General features: G+C 40.1%; 2 protein-coding genes across 5 annotated transcripts in view; one reads left to right on the plus strand and one right to left on the minus strand.

Moving 5' to 3' along the window:
• The window catches only part of LOC127643737 (catenin alpha-2-like), a 661581-nt gene that overhangs the window by 268290 nt on the left and 365903 nt on the right, over positions 1 to 27388 (plus strand). The window lies entirely within an intron of this gene.
• The window catches only part of LOC127643738 (leucine-rich repeat transmembrane neuronal protein 1-like), a 168587-nt gene continuing 149487 nt past the window's right edge, over positions 8289 to 27388 (minus strand). For both annotated transcript variants that reach the window (XR_007970568.1, XR_007970567.1), the window contains exon 3: positions 8289 to 8300. The gene's annotated coding sequence lies outside the window, so the exon portion shown is untranslated. The remainder of the gene's footprint in view (positions 8301 to 27388) is intronic.

Genomic DNA, 27388 nt, shown 5'->3' on the forward strand with positions numbered 1-27388 from the left:
CAACCTGGGCTTCCGTAACACCTCAGCATTGCCACAGGCTGATTGCCTCCATACCACGCCGCACTGATGTAGTAATTTGTGCAAAAGGAGCCCCAACCAAGTATTGAGTGCATAAATTAACATACTTTTCAGAAGGTCCAGATTTCTGTATTATAAATTCTATATTCTAATATTTTGAGATACTGGATTTTTGATTTCCATGAGCTGTAAGCTGTAGTCATCAAGATTACAACAAAAAAAGGCTTGACATATTTCACTTTATTCATAATGTATCTATAATATATGAAAGTTCCACTTTTTGAATAAAATTAAGGAAAATGATGTTCAAATTTTTTGAGATGCACCTGTATATTCAAAAAGATATGAAACCATGGAAGATCAAATTATCAAAAAACCTTAACAGAAGCTAAGTGAAATTCAGAAATATAGATTAAAATGTCCTCAGAAGCGTGACTTGTGAGAGAGACCTGTGTGGCTGGGTAATTAGCCTTCTGATGGTAAACATCCCCTCTTATCCCTGCTTCATTAGGGTGGTAAACTCTAACTCTCTCTCTCTCTCTCTCTCTCTCTCTCTCTCTCTCTCTCTCTCTCTCTCTCTCTCTCTCTCTCTCTCTCTCTCTCTATCTCTATCTCTGAGTAACCACAGCCTTTAATTGGCATAGTATACTGTGGTTTATGACCCGAAGCATATCTGTCAAGACTCCACATTCATTTGTCCAATCAGACTGGCCATGTATGTGTGTGGACACACCACCTTGTTAAATATCTACCGCATCTTCCACATAATTTGTCGAAGAAGGGCTTATGTGCCATATTTGAGGCAGTGGCATGGCCATCTCCTTTGCAGTTTTAGATCTGTTACCTTGGAGAAATAAAAAAGCAAAAGAGTAAAGATCTATTCACAATTTAAAACTGTGTTATATTTTAGCATCTTCAAAATAGTCACCATTTGCCTAGATTTTGCAGACATGCACTCTTGACATTTTCTCATATATATATATATATATATATATATATATATATATATGCCACTTTTCTCTGGCTTTTCTTTTGGCGGAACACTCCAATAAGCGCCATGCACTTGCTATGAGTGTGTGTCAACATCAGACCAGCACTCATTCACTGAAGCATGTTGTGCATGCAGACTAAATATTTACTTATTAAAGGCATCCTTTGTGATTCACAAAACTATTGTATTGCTTCAAGAGACTGAATATAATTCATGTGCCTTATGGACTACTTTAATGGTGCTTGTATGCTTATTTAATGGAATATTGGAGCTTGACAGCAATGCTATGACACACAGTACAACACAATTCTGGAGAACTGGAAAACACTTTTCATTAAATGTGCAAATGACCAAGAGAGCGATCGCTTCACTTCTGGGGACTTTAATGTGCAACATAAACAATGCGAGTATTTTCTTTTTCTGTTCAAAATTATTTTGGCTGAAAACCAAATATAGCATTTAATGCCATTATTCAGACAATCCTCTGATTTCCAGCCAAATAAAATTGTCACACCTCCAAACTCCCACCATTGGATGAACCAATTTTGTTATGTCAGGGGCAGTCATTACATTTAAAGAAACATGTTGATTATAATTGAGTAAGGTGCTATTCATACTGAGCGTATTTTTGTGTATTGTTTTCAGTATTTTTTTCTTTGTAAATGTCTTTGAGCATTGTTCCACGACTTGCCATTTAAAAAATATATTTTTTTTATTTTTTTGTCATGCAGGAGCGGCATATTTTTTAAGATTCCATGTCAAGTTAACAGGACTTAAACTTTTAAAAACATGTCTCAAGACAACTACACACTGTTGTATTTGTCACATTGTGTCTCACTTTTTGTAGCGCAAGTATGTGTTTGGACTGAACACCCCTTAGCCTGGACAAATGGAAAATGAATAACTACAAAAAACACAGAAACACACTGACTTTCTCATTCATTCAGTGTCCACTGTGACAAGGTCCTATCCTGTGGTCTCCAGGAATTGTGTTTCAAAGAGGGCAGAACTCATTTAGTTCCAGCTTTGAAGTATGAATAAAAGAGAAAGAAATCCTGGTGCAAATGAAGGAGTGGTGGTTAGCTGAGTAGGTAGATGAAAAGGAAAGATGAACTGCAAAGAATAAAGCAAACGTGAACCCACATGTGGTACCCACTCAAGGTGAACAGCTCACTTCTTCCCAGTAACAATGACCATTACTCACTCAGCAGCAGACACACAGAATTAGACCTGGGAGGGAGAATGAAGTTGAGGTAGGAGGGGAAAGAGGGAACATTTCGGAGGTGATATATTTCAAGCTCGGCTGCTTATGCTAAACAGGAACAAAATGGCCAAAAGCAGTGGATAAATATTAATGTGGAATGAGGGCCCTCTAGGAGCCCATAAACACTCATTGCTCAAGCTGTGGATTAAAATGCCCATTAGCGAGGAGGCACCAGATTCATCATTCAGTGCTTACAAGAGGTGAACATGTGTGCTAATCATGTTACCACTGTAAGCTCACCAGTTATGTGGGGGGTTTGGCGTGGAATGTTTAATAATGGGTGTCATACGATGTGGCTGAATGAGAGGATAACTCTAGTGCCCACTGGTGTGGAAGTAATCCACTCAATACCATTCAAAAATTAGAGGTCTGTCGCTTTGAGGGTGTATTTATAATGTATACTAACACCTAATCAGACCCGACACAATAAAATAACACAATAAAAGCTATGTCTTTCAAATAGTTGGGTAGCCCTGTCACCTGTTAAATCTTATTAGTCCAAAATCAAGCTTCTCATAACTAAACATCAAATATGTTTGTATGGGCTGTGAATGTGCCATCATGAGCATCAATTCTCTTTCAGTGTAGACAAATAACTTGTTGCTTGAATCTTATTTGTTTAGGACATGGTGTAATCATAGCTGACTTAAGTATGGTCTGTGATTGCTATCAATTAAGTCAACATATTGCAAGATTACAGTTGGAAAAATACCAACTTTATATCAAAACACCCAACATATATATATATATATATATATATACAGTGCAAATTGAATACACTATTTTTAAACTAGCCACAGCCTAACCAAAATGAAAGCATGCAAACTGCTAAAGAATGATCAAATTTCAACTTAATATTTAGACCAATTTCAATCGATTTAAACCTAAATCAAGCACTGGTGTGAATTTAACATATGATCGATTCTGGTGTACACTCATTGGCATTCACATTTCCAACCCGCGCAAATGCAGATCGATTCACTTCCAAGAGAAACAAGGCTCACTGTATACTGTGTGCTGAATCAAGATGAGTTTGGGCAGGTGATTATATTGATTTTTTTTGCGAGGTCAGGAGAGTGATATCTGACTTCTCTTGCGACTGGTCAGGGATCCACACACACACACTGCTCCAGAAGTGTGTAATGGATGTATGAGTGCTTTTACCCATAAGAGCTATTTTTGCCATTTCTATTGATTGGCACTTGATGCATTGTCTTCTTGCTATATGAATGGGACATTTTCTTCACTTGTGGTTTTAGCTAAGGTGCTGTTGCCATTAATTGTTATATGCATCTCTCTTTCTCTCTCTCTCTTTTTTCTATGTCTATATGCTGTTCCCTCACTGTGTTCACAAATCAGGTAAGTGCCTTAATGTCACTATTTATTGATGTATTTATTAATCTTCCCATTAATGTATTAACATAGTACAGTATATTATACACTGAAAAAAATTCCACATTCAAAGCCCTTTTAAAATTCTAAGTGACAACATATCAGCTGAATTACACATTCTATATATAAAGTCACTGTTTAAAAAATAAACCTTCCTCTGGCACTTCCGTATTCTTTTGGCACCTCAGAGTTCATTCAGCGATATGCTTAAATTGAGCTGAAATGCCCAAAATGTGCTGTTTTAGTATTAAAACACAACCTTTCCTTTTTTTTAAATAATTATTTACTCCCCTTTTCTCCCACATTTGGAATGCCCAATTTCCAATGCACTCTTAAGTCCTCGTGGTGGGATAGTGACTCCACAAATGGACAAATCTCAGTTGCCTCCACATCTGAGAAGTCAGAGAATAATAGCGTGTAGCCTCCACCCATGTGATGTCTCCGCGGAAATGTGCATCAATGCACAACTCACCACGCACCCCACCGAGAGTAAGAACCACATTATAGCGACCACGAGGAGGTTAGCACATGTGACTTTACCCTCCCTAGCAACCGGGCCAATTTGGTTGCTTAGGAGACCTGGCTGGAGTCACTCAGCACACCCTGGATTCAAACTTCGTCTTTACTAGCTGACCTACTCAGGCCCCCAACACAACCTTTCCTTAAGGTTATTGGATATTTAGGCTTTTTTAAATATCCATCAGGATTGTTGGATCAGGGAAAACTCAGGATGTTCAAATAAAACATGATTACATAATTTATGATATTTCAGTGATCCCTGGCATTATTGTGTCTGCTCTAAAAAGACCCATTCCGCCCCGTAGCTGCTGTTAATGGATTTCAACTTTTCAAGAATAATTCACAAGAGCGAATTGAAAAATACTAATTTTTTGGACAGATTTGAGGAAATCAAACAAACTCAATTAGTCTACATGTGACTAATAGGACACCATTTACACCACTGCAGCATAAAGGCTACTGTTTGTAAAAGGACATATGAAAGTGTTCAATTGATACTGGCTGTTAAAGTTTAAATATTGAATATGATGATATTAAAGTCAAATTGTATTATTTACTGTAGGTTTTTCTGTATAATTTAAACAGTAAAGACACATATTGCATGTCTAATGGTTAACCACAATGCTTAAGCTTTAAAATGTGTTAAACATGTAATAATATGTTTTCATCAACCTGCTACATGTCCGACATAATCATACAGGCCTGTTGAACAGAGTAAAAACTTGTTTTTCCCAGAGTTATAAAATAACCTACATGCATTAAATTACTGTAAAACATAATTTTCCATTTATAATGCATTTTGTTATTTAAAACAAACATTGCATTATATAGTATATTGTTTTAAAGATTATTAAATTCAGTAGTTTGTATGTAAATGTAATCTTGTGTTGAAGCAGTAAACGTATTTGGCTTGCTGTCCGTATACTGGAGTGCTCCACTCAAGTTCTGATTACCCTAACAGACTTTACTTATTTAGAATATGAATCTAGAGAATAGGTGGAGATGGGGTGGAGGTTGGATGTCAAGAGAGTTGTCACAGGAAGCAGGTAAGCAGCGACTTACATACTCCTGCTCGTTGGCTGTGATTTGTCAAATTAAATTTAACATACTCCTCCCGGACCTCTGTTAATTTACTCCATTTCAGTAGTTCGTTGTGACAGGGCAGAGGGCGGGTCGTGATTTTATACACCTGGTCCTAATCAGGCTAATCAAGCCTCAGAGAGGGATAAAGGCAGACTGCAGACGGTGGTATGACAGAGAGAGCAACTGTTTGTCCTATGTGTGTGTTTGTGTCTTTTGGTTTATTTCTTCATTAAACTATTATTTATATTGTCAAGCCGGTTCTCGCAGCCTCCTTTCCATTGAACTGCTTTACAATGGTGCAGAAGACCCAGGAAGGAGGAGGGATATGCCGTAGTGGAGTTCTTGCCGCTACCATCCACCCCAATGGAGCAGCTGCGGCCGTCTTCCGGGGGACGGAGGAGAGTGATCAGGGCCGCTGCCAGGGGCGGAAGAGACCCCTACCAGCCGCTGAAACGTGGTAGGGTGGGGTCGGGTCATGATTTTACACACCTGGTCCCTTATCAGGCTAATCACGCCTTCAAGAGGGATAAAGGCAGACTGCGGACTGTGGTACGACAGAGAGAGAATGTTTACGGTCAGCTGTCCATCCTATGTTTGTGTTTGTGTCATTTGGTTTTAGTTCTTTATTAAAAATATTATTTATATTGTCAAGCCTGTTCTCTCCTCCTCCTTTCCCTATACTCCTTTACATTCGTATGTTAATGTAATCTTGTGTTGAAGCATTAAACGTATTTGGCTTGCTGTCCGTATACTGGAGAGCTCGAAACTCGAGACTTGACTCGAGTCTTGATTACCCCCAAAAAGGCATTAAGATGAAAGTACCATGACTATGGTATTGAGTATTTAGTACAGCAAGCCAGCAACTTCTGAATTGTTCTTCCCCCCAAAATATGTCAAATCTGCTGTGGTTTAAAGTCATCTTTAATTTTCCTTAGTGGTTCGGAAACCAGTAAAGGTTCATTTGGTTTCGATTGGGGTGAATCATCGTGAAAACGAGCAATTGTTTGTGAAATTGAATCACAGTCAGTTCAGTTAGCTGAATTTTTTCCGCCTAGTTTCTGTCATGATTCAGAAAAAAGGGTGAAAGAGTACCCATTTAAAACCAGAATGATTGAGCTGCATTTGACACACTTCACTCGGGACGTACCGAAGGCTGTTATAGACTTGAAGGATTGCATTCTTTTGGAAATTGATCTGCATGGTTCAATTGCTTAGCGTAAAGCGGTAAATTCCTTAAATTTATTTGGGACTGTTTTTTGTCCACACTGTCATGGTATATCACAGATAAATATCTTATTTGCATGATGCTTTCTGAATACTTTATGAACTAATGGTGGCTCGTGAATGATAAGCATAAGGAGTCAATCCTGATATAGTGCCATTGACGTTCTTGCTGGCTAATTGCATTAACATTAAGTTAACCTAACCAGTGTTGAGTGGTTAGTGCGAACTTGTATGAACTTAATGTAGGGTTGCTAGTGTTTTCGAGTACCTTAAAGTAATGCTGGGTGCCTCATCTATGAGGAAATCAGTTTGATATTTCCCTATAGTGGTTGGGTGTTCTAAAGGTGTGTTGTAAGAACAGTTCGAACTATGTCAGACTGTTTATGTGGTATGTGAGACTGTGTCAGACTGTTTCAAGCTCTCCATTTTCTAGTCTTGGAGCTCTTTTCATTCAACATTGTTTCGGTGGACCCATTTGAAAATTGGTGCTTTGTGTCTTGGCTAATCTGGATCCTCTAGGTCAGTGTTTCCCAAACTGGGGTACGCGTACCCCTGGGGGTACATGAGGTGACAATGGGGGTATGCAAATACAATTCTGATATTTACCATTCTTTGTTTAGCATAAGCCTTATGTGCCAAGTCACGCAGTTGTTGAGCTGTCATCGTGCGAGGACAGGCTGTGAATCCTAGATGATAGCTCACCATGGGATGCAGGTTTCGGAAGATATCTTTTATCTCCGGTTCGTTCCGAGACTGGAAGTAGTCTTGCCATCGGCAAGTCAAAAAACTTTGTACCTCACTGCTGGATGTTATCCATAGTAGGCATATAGTGTTTCTGTTAGTCATCTGAGGCCTCATATTCAGGTGGAAGTCTATGTCACACAGGTAAGCATGGATCGTGTGACCCTCGACAAACTTGCAAGGAACATTGAAAAGTTCACCCCAAATCCTGCTAAGGACTTTAAAATCCATTACAGGTGCTGCTTCAGGGTTTGTTGGGATGTTTACCCTTTCACTGCAGTTGGAGAGGGGTTCTTGGAAGAGGGCAGGTGAAGTTTTGTGCTGTGGGCCCTCGTTTTTTTCATCGTGTGGCAGCTTTTGGTTGTAGCATGCTGCTTTGTTGACCAGGGGTGCTGCTATGGGATGTCTTTCCAATTTAAGCTCTCGCCTTAATTCGTATGAGTGTTTCTGTTCATATCTGACCATGTCAAGCTCGTATTTGGTGAGGTCAAGTTGTTGGGTCAGGGTTTCAACTTCAGTTCTGCTCAGGGTGTTCTGAATGGAGATGATTCGAGCGGGAGACAATTGTGCCCGCATCGTGATCGAATTCCATATAACTCCCAGATAGGTAATTCCCCGAGTGGGAGAGAGAACGCTCTTTTTGACGTTGAGTCTCAGACCCAGAGAAACCAGATGAGCTAAGACAATATCCCTGTGCTGAACTATCAGTTCTTGAGACTGTGCTAGTATCAGCCAGTCGTCTATGTAACTCAGAATGCGGATGCCCCGGAGTCGCAAAGGAGCCAGTGCTGCATCTATGCATTTCGTGAATATGCGGGGTGATGGGGCTAGGCCGAATCAAAGAACCCGATATTTGAAGGCTTTGCCCCCGAAAACGAAACTCAGGAACTTCCTGTGCTGTGGCAAAATTTCTGTATGAAAGTATGTGTCCATGTGATCGATCATGACCAGCCAATCGTGATGTTGGATTTGTGACACGACTGTCTTGATGGTTAGCATCTTGAACTTGAATGCCCTGACTGAGCAATTAAAGCCTTGAAGATCTAAGATTGGAAGCAACCCCCCACCCTTCTTGGGAACCAGGAAGTATTTGCTGTAATAACCTGACTCTTTCTCTGGAAGGGGAACACGTTCTATAGCCCCTTTGACCAAGAGATTTTGCAGTTCTTTCCACAGTAGACATGCCTGCTCCGGTTTCACGGTATTGGAAACCACGCCTTTACGAGGGGGAGTATGACTCGCCAAGCTTTTTTTCTGTGCCTCCCTTCTAGAAGGACAGGGGTGGGTCTGGGTGGCCGACAGCCCCACCCCCTGAGTGCGGAAGGAAGGAGGAAGGAACTGCCCGAATGCTTCCTCGTGATTTTTTACCTCCTGGAACCTGGTGATAACTATATTCATAGCGTCACCAAATAAGCCAGAAGGTGAAACCGGGGAATCAAGAAGGAAAACGTTGTCCTTATCTCTGATGCCCGACAGGCTGAGCCATAAGTGTCTCTCCGTGCTGACTAAAGCAGACATAGACCAGCCAATGGCACGGGCCGTCTGCTGGTCGCACGGAGAGATAGATCCGTGACTCAACATAGAAAGCCTCCACACTAGTGTGGAGGTAGTCCTGCATGGGTTTGTGGGAAGAGAGGGTCTTTTTAACCATGATGCCGATCCTGGCGAGAGATAACCCACAAGTGTCTCTTCAACCGGTGGCATCACCGAACACCCCCGTATAGGGTTAGTATAGGATTTGTATAAGTATAGGGTTTCCTCCATGAACGAGAGAGCTCGGCATGGAGATCATCAAAGAAAGAAAGGGACTGATGAGGCGTTCCCTTCCCCTGGCCACCAGACCAGACGTTTGGGGGTCTCTTGTTCACGTGGCCAGTCTAATTGAAGCCTGGCCACGAGTAATCACCTCGAGTAATTCCTCTGATGAATTGTTATCATGCCCATAATGTTCGGAGGAGGGTATCTCAAAGTCCGCAGACTCAAGAGATTCAAGGTCCCACTCATGAACCGAAGTATCGTATCAGTATCGAGAAAATGAACTTTATGGTGTCTATAGACAATGCCGTAAGAACATGTATATTCTTTGAGTCTAAATCGATTTGCAATCGGATTACCCAAAGTATTTAAATAATACACCAGCACTTTCTGCAAAAGTCTTGATGTACTTGCGTGTTATTGCATTTCTTATGTTGCTTGATTCGTTGGCTTTGTAGAAAGTTCATTCCCTCAATGTTTTGGACTTGTTGATGTCTGTTGCCACAATGGATTATGAGGCGGGGCTTTGAAGTGAGGCATTCCTCAAGGAAGACTTGCGACTCCTGTTACATGTGTGTGACCATAGAGCAGATATTGAGAGGCTTCCTCAGGACTTCAGGTCCCGAGTTTCCTTGGACTCTACATGGCACAGAGGCTGCAAGCCACAAGAGCAAGATTGCATAGGAATGAGGAACTGCAGAGAAAGTGGAAGCAGCAAGAGAATCGAAGAAGTGAGGAGACCGAAGAGAGCATCACTCCTTGGTAGGAAGCGTTTGAGCTGAAATTGCCACACCCTAAAGGTGTCCAGAGACAATCAGAAGTGGCTTGTCACATGGTCAAATGGTCTGTCCTTTTCACAGTTGATTTACAATCCTTTAAAAATTAAAAAAATTCTTACAATATAGTGCTTGTTTAATCATGAACTTTTATCAAAAGTACTGGGACTTTGTGTAAAATGTTCATGGATTCCTTTTTAGCTGGTGTTTGCAGAATAATGATGTCTAATGATTTTCTGATTAGTGTAGCTTAAGTTTAGCAAATTGGTTTATATTGAAGAACACTAGGTATCCAACAATAGGTTTGTCTGGCAATCATGAAATGATTGGTCCCTCATCAAATGGCCAGTCATGTGACGGCTAACCGAAGGGTTGAAGGAATAGAATTTGGATTTCCATGGTAACCAGGGGAGGGTTTCCAGGTCATGTGCTATCTTGGACAAGTCTCTTTTGTTTGATTTATATATACAACTGGCATTCTAAATTATCACAATACTGGAGTACTTCCACTCTTGAGGGAGGATCTCTGACTGCCAGATATTTGTGATAAGGAGTAGATGTTGATTGAGCAGGTATCCCCAATTGCATGACATTCAGACCATACAAGGTTTTGATTGTGTAATAATAGCCCTGCATATTGATGCAATCTGCTAGGCCTTGTATTTCCCTTGCTTTGTTCATCCACCAGTAAGGTTAAATCTCCAAACAGAGTTTAGATCTGACCATATGGTGGTCTGTCCCGCAATTAGCCCCGCTCGTGACATGAGCGATGAGTGCATCATGTCTGTATTTTGGCAAATGATAATGTAGTCCAGAAGTTGCCAATATTTTTTTTTAACGGGGGTGTTGCCAGGTGGTTTTCAGATTGTTATTCACCTGGAAGATAGTATTGGTGATTAAAAAGGGTGATGTTTGTAGTATAGAGAGAGGAGACTGAGCCCATTGCTATTCACTTTATCCAAATCATGCTGGCCAAGGACTTCTCTGAAAGTATGATGCTTTGTCCCTACCCAGTCAATAGACCTGAAAATGCCTCTTACATCCTGCTATGCTTCCAGGGTTAGTGCATAGGCACTAATGAGGGTGGCAAAATAGTCTTTGGCCATGTCATCAATCTCTCGTTACTGCCAGTGGGAGATTAGGGATGTGTTGTTTCAAGTGTGTTTTTATGGTAAAGCCTACTCCATGGATGCAATGTGTCCCCTCAGGCAACCCTTTCCAAAAGAAGGTGTAGCATGCACCAATTTCAGTCAGGGAGCCCTCTCCATGTAGCCTAGTTTCACTGAGTGCCACAATCTTAATGTTATATTTCCTCAATTCGAGGGCCAAAAAGGGCTGTTCTTTGATTCACTGTTCTTTTTGTTGTTCTGGTCTATAAACCAGTGGCTTTTAAAAAATATACTGTGTATATATACTATACTATTATATTATATAAACATGTTCTCATAGGGTTGCATACAGCAGACAGAACCAATGATAAATACAAAGTATAAAATTGTGAACAGTTAGGTTAGCATAATAAATGGTCTTGTTAGCCTCTAAAAGAGTGGAGGAAACACTTGTATGTCCAATCACATTCCACAGCATTTTTATGTAACATGATCTGTTAAATAGCTAATCATTTTACAGTATTTAGCCCACTGTTTGTCCTATGTGTTAATCACAAAAAAAAAAAAAATTCTTCACATAATCTATAACTTGTAGATATTATAATATTGAATCTGGCATATCAACAGTTGGAATTCATATTCATATCAACAGGCCTGTAAAGCAAGAGGTGTACAACAAAACTTTCCCGACATTAGATTTAATGCATCCTGAATGTCTTATCCGTGCCTTTGCAGCCAGTGGTTATTACATTTATACAATATGCATACATACTCGCTGCAAATGTGAATTGCCAGTTGTAATGAAAAACTCTTATAGAATTTGTAGAGTGTCACATATTGAGTGGTATCCATTACAAATTTGATGTACTGTATGTTTAGAAATCAATAATGCGGCAAAACTCCTCCCTGGACAAACACAGTTAGGAGGAGGAGAGTTTTGGCTTTCTGCGATGGTCTACAGAACCAACCTAAAACATATATTGTGTTACACCAAAGGAATGCGCAACATAACAAAATAAAACATTAAAAGGGAGCTAAAGGCTAATTTTCTTTAGAATTCTCCTCAAGTTAGATACATTGGTGACTGTATTTCATATTTTGGTTGTGTCTTATTGTATACTCTGCGTTTTTGTTCACATTTATTTGTTCAACTGACACTTTTATCCAAAGCCACTCGTTTAAGGTGTGTTTAAGGTTTACTGTTTATGAGTACGGTATGTTTGTACCTTGTGAATAAAACCCATGACTGGTAATACTTAATACTGCCATGCTCCAATCACACTCCACAGCATTTTTATGTAACATGATCTGTTAAATAGCTAATCATTTTACAGTATTTTGCCCCCTTTTAAAAATTTAAGAGCATATTTACTTATACGAGCCCATTATTATCCCATTTGTTTCCTAATTTCAAACATCATTCAAACAGAACATACATATTACTCAAGAGGAAATGCTCCTTGTTACACTCGTGCAAAAGTGCAGATGTGAAGCCTTTATCTGCTTGCGAGATTATCGTTAAATCTGCCTCGGCAGTCCTAAATAGGCTATCACTTGGGAGGCCGCAAAAAATATTTTCAATAGGAGAACCAAGGCATTGTTCTTTCCTTGCTGTCTGCGACCCAGTCCGAATAGACCGGTTGAGAAACACTGCTTTAACTCACACACACACACACACACACACACACACACACACACACACACACACACACACACACACACACACACACACACACACACACACACACACACACACTCACATATGTCAGACCCCCTCGCCTTGCTTCTCTCTGACATTTTCTCCACTGCATATGTGTGTCTGTGTGTTTTGCATGTTGACGAGTCTGACAGACAGACAAGGAGGAACTGAGATGCGCACGCGCATGTCAGATTCTCCGTCCGGTTGGATTTTTTTCTCAATACCGTAGATAAGCAAATGTACATGGTATGATAACCGTCTATTTTTATACTGCGGTATACCATGAAACCGGTATACAGCTGCAACCCTAAGTCACAGTACAGTCTCATTATCAATGTATTTTGCATAGCATCCTAATTTTTATTTTTATTTTTCTCTACACAGTATAAAAGGTACAGAAATCCATTTTGGAGAATAATCAGGCCAGTAGACTTAGTAGACGGATGTTGTGGAGGCTCAGAGTGATGAGTGTGCTGTTGTAATTCTGGTTCATGGCCTGTGTGTTAATGCATTGTATGGTCAGTGTTAATGGAGACAGAGTGAGTGCCTAGCTGTACCCTCTATTGTCACTTAATAAGATTGCTCTTGACCTCTGACTGCCCCTGGTCTCCACCACACATCTACAGATTCCAAATTGACTTCTTTATTTTTTCTTTCTTTCTTTCTTTCTTTTACATTAATTCAGTTTAATTAACACAGTATATTTATTCCTTCCATCATTAATTCCTTATTCCCTTCCGTCATTTCTTTTCTTCCTTCCCTCATTGCTTACAGACTTGCTTGCTCCCTTCCTTCCTTTACTTTCCTCCTTCCTTGCTTCCTTACTTCATTCTTTCCTTCCTTACCTCATTGCTTCCTTCCTTATATCCTAACTTCTTTCCATATTTCCTTCCTTAGATACTCACTTCATCTTTTCCTCTTTCCTTCCTTCCTTCATTCCTGCCTTCCTTCCTTCTTGTGTCAATTTAAAAAGAGTTTTTCCTTTTTTTTTTTTTTTTTTACAAAATTATCTTGAGACCATGTCATTCCTCTCTATTTTGTGGAGCTCCATCTAGATGTTTTTGGACACAAATATCCCTTGTGTTAACAGTCCATAACATGGTCTTTTTAGCAGGGTTTTTTCCCTGCAATAGTGCAGCAATATAATTATATGTTGAACTTATTGTGTTTCTGAGGACACAGGTTTGAGAACAGCCTGTATCCTTTTCTGAACTCATTCTCCTCTCTTTCCCATTACTTTCCTGTCTTTTTTCCCTATTCATTAAAGGAAAAAAAATCATACCCATGCAGTCACACTTAATAATTCCATATTTAACTCACTTAATGGAAAGCCTCTCTGAACCAGAGAAATCTTACGTCTCTCTTCACTCCATCCTCTGAATTTCCTTTGGTTCCTGGAGCATAGTGAATGAGGACACTTTAGCATTATAATGACTGTGGCCACTCTTCAGATCCATTTCTTGGTTTCTGCATGCACATTTAATACTGTGACTGCAAGGCTCTTTTGTGCATGGTAATGGTCTGACTCCAGGGACAATGAACCAGCTTTCCTCCAACCTGACATTAAAGCCTTGTCAACCACGAGTACTATGAGAGTGCTGCAACCCCATTTCTTCATCCTGAAAAAATTTGTTCTTGCCATGTGATGATTTCAAAACATAAAAGAGAGTGACAACAAAGTTCACACACTTAGCGGATTTGGTGTGGCAGTTCCACATGTGCTGGCCGAAGGGGGTCTTCTCATAAACTAACATTTTCATGTTTGGCTTATGGTGCTAATTAGTAGTGGATTTTCCAGTCTTTGTATTTTTGCAGTGTTGTTAATAGCAGTATTAAGCTCTCTGGTGATGTAGCTCCCTAGCTGTGAACAAAAGACAATAGGCAATACTTCACTGTTGCACGGCATTGTAATATCTACATTCACTAAAATTAAGCTAATCCGCATCACTTTCTTTAGGAAAATTCGCCTTAGATTAAGTCATGCTCCTCATGGGTATGGGCCTCAAATTCAGTATGTGCTCCTCATGTGTGTGGGCTCCTACCTTTGCCATGGTGGGGATGTGCAGTGCTATATATTTTCAAAGTCATTTAGTTAGTCGGTTGTCTGCTTGACCAGTCGGACTTAAAGGGATAATTCACAAATATAAAGAAATAAATTAAATATTGTTTTACAATGTAAACTGTCTACAGGTACAGCAAAGCACAACACACTGTCAGAATGGTAATTAAAGCACCATAGCTAAAATATCAGAATTGAAAATAAAATAAAAATTATTTAAAAAAAACATCAAGATAAACTATTCCACCTCACTAATCGACTATTACATTTTTGGATGACAAGTTGATTATCATGACCCATATCTGGTTGAATTCAAGAGACTGTTGACTGACATGGCCTTTAAATCAATACTTTGTTTTACGTCTCAGTGTCCACAGGCTTTTAACTTAAGACAGTCCTGAAAAGCTGATATGAATAGCGCATAAGCGGCTAACAATGCATGTGATCATCTAAAATATTAATACTCTTTTAATGGCATTCCACTTATCTTCCAGCAACAAGACCCATGGACACTTTTAAACTCCCTCTGTTATTCCCCTGCAGGTTCTGACCACTAAAACCCCTGATTATAATCCATTTTACACAAAAACATGGCCAAGCACAATAGACTGTGATATTCCCTCCTAATAGCAGGGCTATTTACTGAGTGTCTTGTGAATGGGTTTGTATGCTAGTCTCTTGTGATAATAATTCTGTCACGAACCCCGCTCCTCTGCCCCATCCCCGCTTCGTCGCACACACACTCACTCCTCAAGCTCGCACGCTTGTTCCGCCCCCTCGAGCTCGCACGCTCGTTCCGCCCCCCTCGAGCTCACGCTCGTTTTGCTCCCTCGAGCTCTCACGCTCGTTTTGCTCCCTCGAGATCTCTTGCTCGTTAGCAGGTCTCTCTCCTCGGGCTCACATGCACGCTCCTATGGCCAAAACATTATGACCACCTGCTCTCCTCTCAATCACCCCATTATTCGTTTCACCTGCACTCGTCTCATCACCTATCATTGTTTACACCTGCACTCGCCCCTATATATTTCACAACCCGTTCGTCTCACTGCTGTTGGTTATTGTATTTAGTTTCCCGTGTCTTTGCCCCGCGCTAGTCTCATCTAGTTTTGAACTCCTCTTGTCCTCCTCTTAGCTTGCCAGCTCCCCTTGTTCCCCTGTCTTTTGCTCCCACTAGTCCCGACTATTCTGATCCTGTTTCCCGGCTTCGACCTCCCCACTCTCGTTGACCACTCTCTCCCGGATTTGCCCCTTTACTCGACTTTGTTTCCCCGGCTTTTGACCCTACGCTACCCTGACCATTCCCCCTCTGGATTTTCCATGCTGTACTTTTGTTTGCTTGCAAATAAACGCAGTTTTGACATACATTGTGACTGTCTCTTCTTGTGCAGGTTACAAATTCTTATATTGATTAGATGGTGTCACAATTTATGTGATTTTATACAGTATTCATTAAGTTATGCGCTATATACTTAAGTTATTTATTTATTTATTTGTTAAACAGCTCTTCAGTGCAGCTGAACAGCTCTAATGAAAAGATCTCAAGAAGGCTGTTTGTATCATTGCCAATAGTGACAGCTTTTTTTATGCACTTCCACAGTCATTTTTCCCCCACAAAGCTGTCACATCGATTTTCTGTCAAAGAGAAATATTTTGACATATTGCAAAAACAATGGGTTTATAATGTACATAAACCTAAACATTTCCATACCTAGTGCTAAACTGGTGTTGATCTTGCTTGTGAACCACAGCTTAGATTTTTTGTTCAAAATCAAAACATTGTGATGTATTGTTTATTGGTGTATGGTTTATTGGTGGGGCTCATCCTCTCCACTTCGACCACGGAAGTTACATTTTCCCCATATGCTGTGAATTATTTGAAGACCGTCCCAGATCCAGTGCCTGTAGTCTCAACCGTCCCAAAGCCAGTACCTGTAGCCTTGAGCGTCCCAGGGCCAGTGCCTGTAGCCTAGAACATTCCCGTAATTATGCTACCTGCTGGCCTGAAGAGGAGGAGAAGGTAAAGGACTCCTCCCAATCTCTGCATATGACCACAGAGGTAGTTTTGCAGTCTCTGTCCATGCTCACGACAACTGAGGTCATTCCCCAGTCTCTCCCCATGACCACTACCATGGAGGTCGTTCTCCAGTCTCTGCCCATGCTCATGACTTTGGAGGTTGATCCCCAGTCTCTGCCTGTACTCTCTTTCACTGTTCTCTGCCCCGAGCCTTCCACGGCTCTCAGCTTCGAGCCATCCACAGACTCTTCCCTCGAGCCTCCCATGGCTCCGCCTTCCACAGCTTCACCCCTCGAGCCTCTCACGGCTCCACCTTCCACAGCTTTGCCCCTCGAGCCTCTCATGGCTCCACCTTCCACGGCTTCGCCCCTCGAGCCTCTCACGGCTCCGCCTTCCATGGCTCCACCCACAGACTCTTCCACGTCACCTACCTCTGAGTCTCCCACGGCTCTGCCCGCTTCCCCGAGTCTCCTCCTCCAGCTGTTCCACCTCATGACCCATTCCTAGCCCTGTGGCCGCCTCCCAGTCCTCCTGATCCAGTTCCTGCACTGTGGATGTCTCCCAGGCCCCCGGATCCATTCCCAGCCCTGAAGCCGCCCCCCAGGCCTCCGGATCTATTCCCAGCCCTGAAGCTGCCCCCTAGGGTCCCTCCTTGATTCCTTCATCTTCTGCGTCATCATAACTTCCTCATCTGCTGTTGGGCGCCAGGAGTCGCCCTTTAAAGGGGGTGGGGTGGTGGGGATGTTACAGTCTGTCTCCCTCATTTTCTTCAAGGACTCTTATTTTGAAGTTTTCCCCTTCACTACATTTCCAATAGTTCACTGCCCTAATCACTTTCATCTGTTCATCATCATCTGCACCAGCCTTCCATTCCCTCATTAGTTTCCTTGTGTATAAATACCCTTTAGATTTCTTCATCATTTCTCAGTCCTTGAAGTGTTAGGTTATGAAGTGTGATGTTGTTCATTTAGTTTGTAATGTTTAGTGTTTGTTCCACTCCAGTGTTTGTTCTTCTTCATTGATTATAGTTTAAGTATTTAAACTCTAAAGGTCTGCTACCGAACCCATCCCAATGGGACCCAACATACCTTTTGATTTCAGGCAGGTTTTGGTAAAAAAATGTATTTATAACTTTGGGTATGGATTTGGAATAAACAAATAATTTGATACAAATAATATACATTCTGTACTCTTTATTTTAAGTCAGAACCATTTAGAGCTTAGCAAGCTGTTGGCAAACAATTTCAACTTCAGCTTGAGTTTGATTTTAGAGTTTTATGGTTTGGATTCAAGGCAGTGTCTCATTTACAGGCAAGGTTCAGATCTCAAACAAATGCCCACACACATCTCACAGTTAACAAGGGAAGTGTTTCTATAGCAGCTGTACAGTAGGTCACTTTTAAGCATGAGTTTTATACAAATAATAATCATGAATACTGAGGTCACAATGTCTCTTTAAATATAAGCAGACATTGCACTAGAAAAAATAAATCTTAATCCATCACTCTGACGGAATGATTTGTAAAATGTCCCAGTATGAACATCAAGCTTGTTTGTTTAACTACAAGGGCTACTTTCAGGGGCATAGCATCCGTTATAATGGTATACACATGACAGTGGATGGATTTCCTGAGTCAGTGTGGTGAAACTAAGTATCTATATAGTGACATTTCTACTGCTCAAAGAACCACTTCACCAAAACAAAACTTTTAAACTTTGACGGTTACTATACGTGTTACTTAAAAAAGGGAATAACCGTCAGCTCAAAACACTCAAAGAAGTGCATACATAAATGTTAAAGTTTACAAAACTTTTTCAGTCTGCCTCAACATAAAGTGCTCAGTTAGTGCAGTTACTGAAAATTATGCTCAAAATATCATGTTTGCACTTAGATTAAATTCAGGTATAATTGGATATGCCAATTTTTTCACACTGTATTGTTTTCTTCTATTTTTTTGCACTTCATTATAATGTAGTAACACATTTACATAATGATTGATGTATGCAGTCATGAAATCAAAGACCCTCCATTTGAATATTACTTACCAGGTATGCCGATAGCACCTGTCCACTTGTGATCAGATCGCCTGAAAAACACAATTAAAACCAGGCAATAAACAGGGCACACACACAAAACAGGAGAGTGGGAGAGAGAGTGAAGTCAAAACAGACACACTAGGTAAAAATGGCTTTCTTTTTTATCTGTTAAAATAACAAACATCATTTGTAATTATCCGCCAATGTTTAAAAAAACTTTTTTGGTGCCTGGTGTCACCATACTCTTGAGAGTGATGTGCCTCAAGGTAGAATATGATGCATACTAACATGCTTTTACTTACCATTCTCTGTTATGTTCTTCACACTATGTCTCCTCAAGGATCCACTGAATGCTTTTTGTGCAAATTCATCACACTTTCCAATGCATCTCGCTCAGTGGCTGGTGCTTTTCGAGAGTGGGGATTGATTGATTGATTGATTGATAATTTGTACAAACATGAGTGTCATCACCACATAGGCCTTGGCAGTCTTAAAGTAATTGCCACTGACCCCCCCCTCCACCACCCTTTTCTGCAGTACATACACATACTGTATGCTCTCTATGAACTGTCATATTACAAGAATGTCCAACGTTCTGTCCTTGTTTGATCTTCAAATAAGCCACCACAAATTGCACCAATGTAGAGGGGAGTCATGCCCTAAACATACATTCAAAAGGTGCTTATTGTGCTGAGATTCTTGTTAATTAAAGGCACTTTTTCATGAGTGTTTTTGCACTCCGGAACTAGATGACCACCAACCAAAATTTCCTGATCTATCAACAGGAGTCCCTTGAATTGCAGGTTTTGTTTGTTTGCTGCTATTATTAATTTATTGTCTGTGTATTGATGTACTGTGGGTGAGTAATAGATTTTCTGCTCAGGTGAAGGTTGGGATGGAGTCTCTCCGGGCCTTTTGCCCATCAAGCAGTGCCGAGCTCTGCAGTACTCCAATAGCAAGTCAATTTGCACCCTTAAATTGGTTGATTATGCTGAATGGAGGTGGCTGAATGGAGGCTCATAACTCAAATAGATTTCATATTACGTAGAATGGCCAATGGCATGCTAATCTCATCTGCTCATTGATGGAGGGAGACAAAGCAAAGCACCATGGGAGGCTCTCGTCAGTTTGAACGGACTCATGGAAACTGGTCATGGAAGAGATTGAAAAGGATTCTGTCCTCTGTACAGACTATTCTCTTTGCATTTCTCTCTATTTCATTTATCATCTTTTTCTACCCCTCTATCCTTATCTTTAGTTCCTTCTCTCTCATGGACAAATACACATACTCCAAATATGAGTCATAAACCCTGTTCTTAGTCTGCAACTAAGCACGGCGATAAAAACAGAGACCCCCTCCCCTTTTACGGCGAAGGCCACAGTTGTAAATTTGGCCAGTTCTGAGTCAGCAAGAAGCCAAAGCTGTGAAACAAATTTAGTGCTCTCCTCCTCCAAAGTCCTCTTCATCTCTTAAAGATCCTAAAAGTGCTAAAAGATTTTCCCTCTATAAGATGTCTGTAATGGGGCCCAGTCAAATAATAAATTAACTACATATATTTCGTAGTCATGACTTTCTTGAGGAGAGGGAAGCGAATAAAGAACCAAATATCTTTTTATTAAGATATAAAGATAAAGAACCAAATATCCAAGTTTCTATTTATTTGAATTTTTTTCTGTATTTAAACCCTGTTGTTTGTTCATTCATTGTCGGTCGTCAAATAATGTAATGGTTGTCCTCGATGTTTCTCCTGCCCGTGTTCTCCGTGGATGTTTCTCATGTTATACTTTGTTTTGCCCTCGTGGATGTTTTGTTTGTTCCCTGTATTGTTTAGTTATTTTTAGTTATCCTGTTCACCGTTTGTTCCTTTATTAAAAGAACTGCATTTAGATCCTCACTCCTCGTCTGAATCATAACAGTAACACTCTCAGGCCGTTTAACATATTTAGCCTTAATCAAAGTGAAAGTGTGTTATTGTTTCAATATTTAAAACATTTCCCCTATCCCAGATTGATTTGCCAACAAAATCCCTTGGGAAATTGATATGCTTCCAAATGTTCATGTACCCTGTGTTTTCTTGTGGTGCTACCGATAGCATGCTGTGCAAGCAACTTCGGAGACAAAGGGTCAGGTCCCATTGGTTTCAGTAACTAATCATTTTCACATGTTTTACTGCACTGATGGTTCAATTTATGGTTGGTTTTAGGTTAGGGTGTAGGGTTAATAAAATGCACATACTGTATCTGTTGACTGTAATACATTATTACAAAGCATTCCTGTAGCTCAACTGGTAGAGCATTGTGCTAGCAATGCCAAGATGAAGGATTTGATTCCTAGGGAACAAACAAACTGATAAAATGTATACTTTGGATGCACTGTAAGTCACTTTGGATAAATACATCTGCCAGATATGCATAAATGTAACTCAATACAGCTCGCTTTTTGCACGACAGTGTGGATATTTCACCCAGAAACTGGAGCTCACACATACCCATATGTTCAAACTCTCTTGAATTTTTGCTCACTGGGGCAGTAGTTAGAATTTTGAAGCACAGACCAATTTCAAATGCAGAACTTTCGACCTCCTGTAGCTGAATTTACAGTGTGATTAGTCTGGAAATGCAAACAATGTTTTGGTTGGTTTCCCTTAAAAATGTAAACATTGTAGCACATGCAACACGTTGCTCTGTTCTTGAGCATCTCGACCAGGCAACACAGCAACGTTGTCTCAATCAATTGACCTGTTTCAGTGACATCTCATTTTCCCTGCAGCCTCCATAATTGTGACCACCAGCAGGAGAAAGTAATGGCAGTCAATGGAAAAACACCCATGAAATTATATCAAAAATAGCTTTTGATCCTTGCCAAGTCAAAGGAAACGTGTATAGGCCAACAGGTCTCAAGTCAGCGCAAATATGGCCAAATTGTCTTTGACTTTCACTGATATTATAATATATTGTTTCCACGATTCATTTCCGTACACTGGCAAGTCTGATGTGTTACCGGCCAGTACATCAACGTAAACATCTCTCATCCAGAAGTTACAAACGTTTGTGTTGTTTTCTGCTCTTATTTGGTCACAAAACTACTTTGATGATCCCATCTGTATGAATGTAAGAGCTGCTTTTGACTCACTTTGAACCATTAGGTGGTGCGAATAATTTGTGTGTTTCATAATCTTATGATGTGTTGTTTATTGACTAACTTTAGTATACATTAAATATATAGGACTGTATATTGTCATTATAGTGTTTTTTTTTATTTGTATTTATTACAATGTGTTAGTTATGACATACATTTATACAGTCTGGGTGTTATGAATTTAACCTATGTGCATTTCCAGTTTAATTGTCTCCAACTTGATTATGCTGTAAATATAAGTGACACGTTTACAGCTAAATGAATATAAACTATAAGGTAAACTATATACTGTGTGTGTGTGTATATGTATGTATATATATATATATATATATATATATATATATATATATATCCCTGCACTCCCCCTTCATCACTGCTTGACTTTGGTGAAATTAAGCCCTGTCACTTAAAAGATAAACTTTATTGAAACAAAAATAAAATTTTGGCTCTGGCAAATAAACAACAGTATGTCTTTTTCAATATTTATTGCTGGCTTTTGTCACACATTGAAGGTAAATTAAATGTTGGTCACAAACATGAAACAGGTCAATAGTAACAGTTTTGGGTGGAACTGTCTTTGTATTTCGTCCAATATCTGATGAAAATATTGTTCTGGAAACATGTTGTGGCAGGGCAGAGGGCTGGTGTGTAATTCTACACACCCGGTCCCTTATCAGGCTAATCAAGCCTCCGAGAGGGATAAAGGCCGACTGCAGAGGATGGTGCGGGAGAGAGAGATAGTTTACATGTCCGTCATGTGTGTGTGTTTGTCTTTTGTTTTAGTTAATCATTAAAATATTGTTTATTTTGCCAGGCTGGTTCTCGCGCCTCCTTTCCATTGAACTGCTTTACACTGGTGCCGAAGCCCAGGAAGGAGGAGGAATACGCCGTAGTAGAGTTCTCTACCATCCACCCCGCCAGGGGGCAGAAGGAGCGGGAGAACCGCTACCAGGGGCGGGAGAAAACCCTTCTGTTCCCCGAGAATGCGGCGGGGCATTCCTTCCGCCAGGGGCTGGAGGACTGCCTCCGATCCGCCCAGAGAGGCGCGGGGTGGAGGGCGGGGGCGGGTCGTGATTATACACACCCGGTCCCTTATCAGGCTAAGTAAGCCTCCGAGAGGGATAAAGGCCGATATTATGTGTGTATATGCTCATGCAGATTGCATGTTTTGAATTACAGTCAAGACTGTGGCTACTGTCAAGACGGTGGGTGTGGGTGGGCTGTTTGCACCGTGTTATGGTGCTGTTTTTCAGTGGAAAGAAACCGTGCCGAGACAACAGTCCGTCCAGATGGACCATGGCATAAAGAGATCACAGAACACACAAAATAAACACAACAAAGCCTTTTCTCCTATATAGACCCTCTGTAGATAGAGGTTATCCAAGCTCTCATTAATTATCTCTTGACTTTTTCAGCTTTAAATCATACAGAAGGCTATTAAATCAGTGGTTAACCAGTTTTCTCTCCCTGCATCATTTCTACTTATTTATTTGCAAGGACAGTCTGTTTGCCAAACGGACAAAGTGTACCTTGAATCTGTAATCTCTCAGTCGTCATAATTCATAAGCCTGTGCTCAGCACCTCATGAATTATTTGGCACAGTTTGTTGAGATACAGCCCGAGATACTGTATCATGCATAGAAATTACGCATTCTGTCACAAGAACAAATCTCAAATGTGAAGAGTGTGGCAGCCAAACAATGAGAGAGGGTAAGAACAAGCAAGTGAAAGAGAGAGAATTGGTGTGTGTGTGTGGTGGGGGTGGGGGGGGGTGGGGGGTATGGGTCCGATCAATTGACTCATTGCATTCTGCTTGAGAATGGGCCTGCAGTTTTACTAATGCAGGGCTTACTTATCAGCAGTATCCCTGCTGCAGTCATCCATTCATACAAATCCATAATTAAAATACATTAAGATTGCAAATGCAAAGCAAATACCCACAGGCAATGTTAAATTTGCTGCTGTACTTCAAGCACCTACTTTTGTTTTTTATTATTTTCCTATCCATTCACCCCCTACCCAATTCCCACTATTTGGATCCCTTTTCCAGACATACGTCCATAAAAAGATTAAGCCTACTTTTTAATTGTATTTTTTTACCTACAAATTCTCGATTTACTTACAATGTTCAATGTAATTTTCCAATTTATCCTCTCTCTCTCTCTATCTGTCTCTCTATCACTCTCATATATCATCTTATTTAATTACATTATAATAATTGAATTATTATTATTAATATTATTATATTATAATAAATTATATTATCATTATAGTAATAATTAATTGCTTAAGGAAGGCTGTATATTTTGTGAAAGGAATGATTCAATAATATACAGAAAAATAATACTAGAATTTGTTTTGTTAAGGTCACAAAGACAAAATAGAGCAATAATAATAGTGCATAGCACCTACAGGCTTCTGTACAGTATGTGCCTCTACAAACTTGAAATCACTGATGCTCTAGAATGCTATCCTTATCTCGCAAAATTAATCAGCTTTGCACATTTATGTACACCAATTCTCGCAACTCCAGTTCCACACTGAAAAATCAATGGATATGCAGATTTTATTTTCTCCACATCATAAGTGTGTGCCTGTGACCATGTAGTACATAGAGGGAACATTGCTTTCATGGCATGTGAAGTAGGCATAAGCTCATTTGTGTAGTGAAATGGTGAGCTAGAGGGGGAAATATTTAAGAGTAGTGCCACTCTGAGTGTCCCTCTAGTGAGGAAGACTTACTTCCTGTTTTATCTATTAAAATTAGACTTCTCTTTCAGCTGCCATCTGAAAGTGGATTTTGCCCTGTAGACTCTCTATTCTTCTCTTCTAAAACACATTTTTGCTATAAAAGATATTTTGCAGAGCTCACCTGTGCATAGAAACGCAGCCTGAAAGAGAGATTTATTTTTTTTAGAGAGAGAGAGAGAGAGAGAGAGAGAGAGAAATGAAGGAGAGGTGGTTCATCTATGCAGAGGGGGACATTGCTACATTTTAAAGGGGCAATTTGGCAAATTAAGGCTCCAAAAGTAGCAATGGTCTCATTAAGGTTCATGCTCCACATTCGTGCCTTTGAGATGCTGGTTAGACATTGGAAATTGGTAAGGGGCAATCTCTGGAGAGGTCAGTCTGAGCCTGTGCAGGTCATCCTAATAAGATCAACAACAGGGGAAAAAAAAAAAAGCCTAATCGTGTTTCACAGTCTTTTCCTGGAGTACAAGGCCATGTCCACACTAATGTGTTTTCATTTAAAAAGACATATTTTTCTCTATGTTTTATGTTTAAGTTTTTGACACTGAAAACAGAGCCTTTTGAATCCGGTCTCCCAAGTGAAAATATTTGAAAATGTAGTCTTTGCGTTGTATTGTGGACAGGGAAAATGGAGATATTTGAAAACGATTTCATATTTGTTGTCATATGACACAGACATGTGATCAATTCAACCAAAAACAATCAAAATGGCAGCCCATGTTGTATCGTTGTTGTTGTACCTGCTATTATTCACTTTGATAGCATTGTTAAATATAAATGCTACTTTGCAGGGCTGAATTGGGAAGAGAAATCGGCCTTTGATTTTACATGGCAACTGGCCCAAAAGTTGTTGATTGGTGAAGGGTGATTAGGTGAGCCAAAAGTTGTTGCGGGGTTGGGTGGGGGTTTCGCTGTCCTTTTCTGCATATCGCGGTGCTGTTTTGTGGTCCATTCTGCATAACGCGCCAGCTCATTTTAGCTTATCCCGGCCCATTCAGCACGTTTTGCAGCCGACCCACCGGCCTGCTCGGTTCTCCCTATGGCCATGATCGGCCCCAAAGTGCTTTGGCCCACCGGGATAATGCCCGGTATGCCAGATTACCAATCCAGCCCTGCTACTTTGTACAACCTTCACATTGCATTCCTTCAAAGGCAGTGGGAAGTGTACTCGGAAATCTCGTCCAGCGTTGGAAAACGAGAACAATTGCGTTTCAGACTGTACATTGAACAGAGCTTATTGCATGTTCAGTAAGGGGATTTAATCATTTTCATATGTTGCAGAGTGGACGAGCAACTTCTGGAAAATAGTTGAATATGAATATTTAGAAAAAGAAAACACAGTTTTCAAATGTATCTAGATTAATATTGACATAGCTTAACACTACACATTTTGGATGTCTCCTTTGGATGTCTCACACACCTGATTCTACTGAATATTTAATTAATGAACTGATAGCTAAAGAGTGCTCCATGATCTTAATTGAGAGTGTCAAATAAGGGAGACATCCAAAATATGTAGTTTATGATACATACATATTGTAGCATGTGCACGGAAACATTAATGCTGAGCTCTAAATGTATGTGTGAACCCCACGGCCACCACCATTGTGCTCTTGAGCAAGGCACTTAACTCCAGGTTGTTCCGGGGGGATTGTCCCTGTAATAATTGCACTGTAAGGCGCTTTGGATAAAAGCGTCTGCCAAATGCATAAATGTAAATGTAAATGTAAACATTAAGGGAGGAACTCATTAAGAATTAAATGCTGGGTATTATTGCTGGGTATCATATGCTGTCGGCGTTGTTTTAGCATCTGGTTCACTAAAAGAATTACGCAAATCAGTTAAAATAGCACCCCAAACTTTTGTGCTGAACACAATTAGCACAATACATGCTGGCTATTATTGCCAAGTTTGCATATAATGGATGCATGTTTGCACTGAAATTAATTACAATAACTAAATTTAAATACTCATGATGCTGCACTAATTTAGCACATTTAGTGCCTCGTTAATCTTGATTGCGAGTGGATGGCAAATAAAATACAGGTTTTATGCTGAAAAACCATGGTTAAAAGGCTTGGGATTAATACCTTTTTCATGCATCGATAATTGGAAGATTTTGTTGATGATTATCGATATATTAGCCCAAGCTATATTTGGGCCGCTTGTTGCAATAGTCTTTGTCTTTTCAAACATATTTCTCAACACAACTTTGATAAAGTGTGAGCTGCAGGGTAAATAAAACGGACCGGACGTGTCTGGCTGATGACATTGCGTGTTCTAAAATTCGAAACAATTATTTTCTAAGAAGGTGCACACACACCATAAACATTCAGAATTAAAATTCTGCAGTGCCACAGAGCGCAACTTGCATAGGTTCCCATTAAATTCGACCCAAATCATTATCAAAAAAGGATTATTTTCTCTAGCCATCACTGGATGATATATTGCACATATGTATCTTTCATATTGCCTACACAATGTATTTCCAGTTACAAGCATGTCGTTTTTAATGAAATACCTATTCAAGGCTACACATTGCGAAATTGCATAATAAATGTCACCATTTCTAATCGTTCAGTTTGCACAGTTACACCAGTTTCATACACTAACCTGCAAACTCATCAATGTAACTTTATTAGTTCTTGAGGAAATACAAAAACTTTCGTAACGTTGGATTGCCATCTGCTCTGCCGCATCAGTTCATTGTGTGTGTTTGTGTGTATGTGATAACTCTGCCTTTTCTGATCGCGACCGGCTTCAGTAAATGTTATATTACCCTCTTGTGGTCTACTGTTAAACATGAGAAATGCAAAT

Source organism: Xyrauchen texanus, chromosome 5 (genome assembly GCF_025860055.1).
Source record: "Xyrauchen texanus isolate HMW12.3.18 chromosome 5, RBS_HiC_50CHRs, whole genome shotgun sequence".
NCBI classification, from domain to species: domain Eukaryota; kingdom Metazoa; phylum Chordata; class Actinopteri; order Cypriniformes; family Catostomidae; genus Xyrauchen; species Xyrauchen texanus.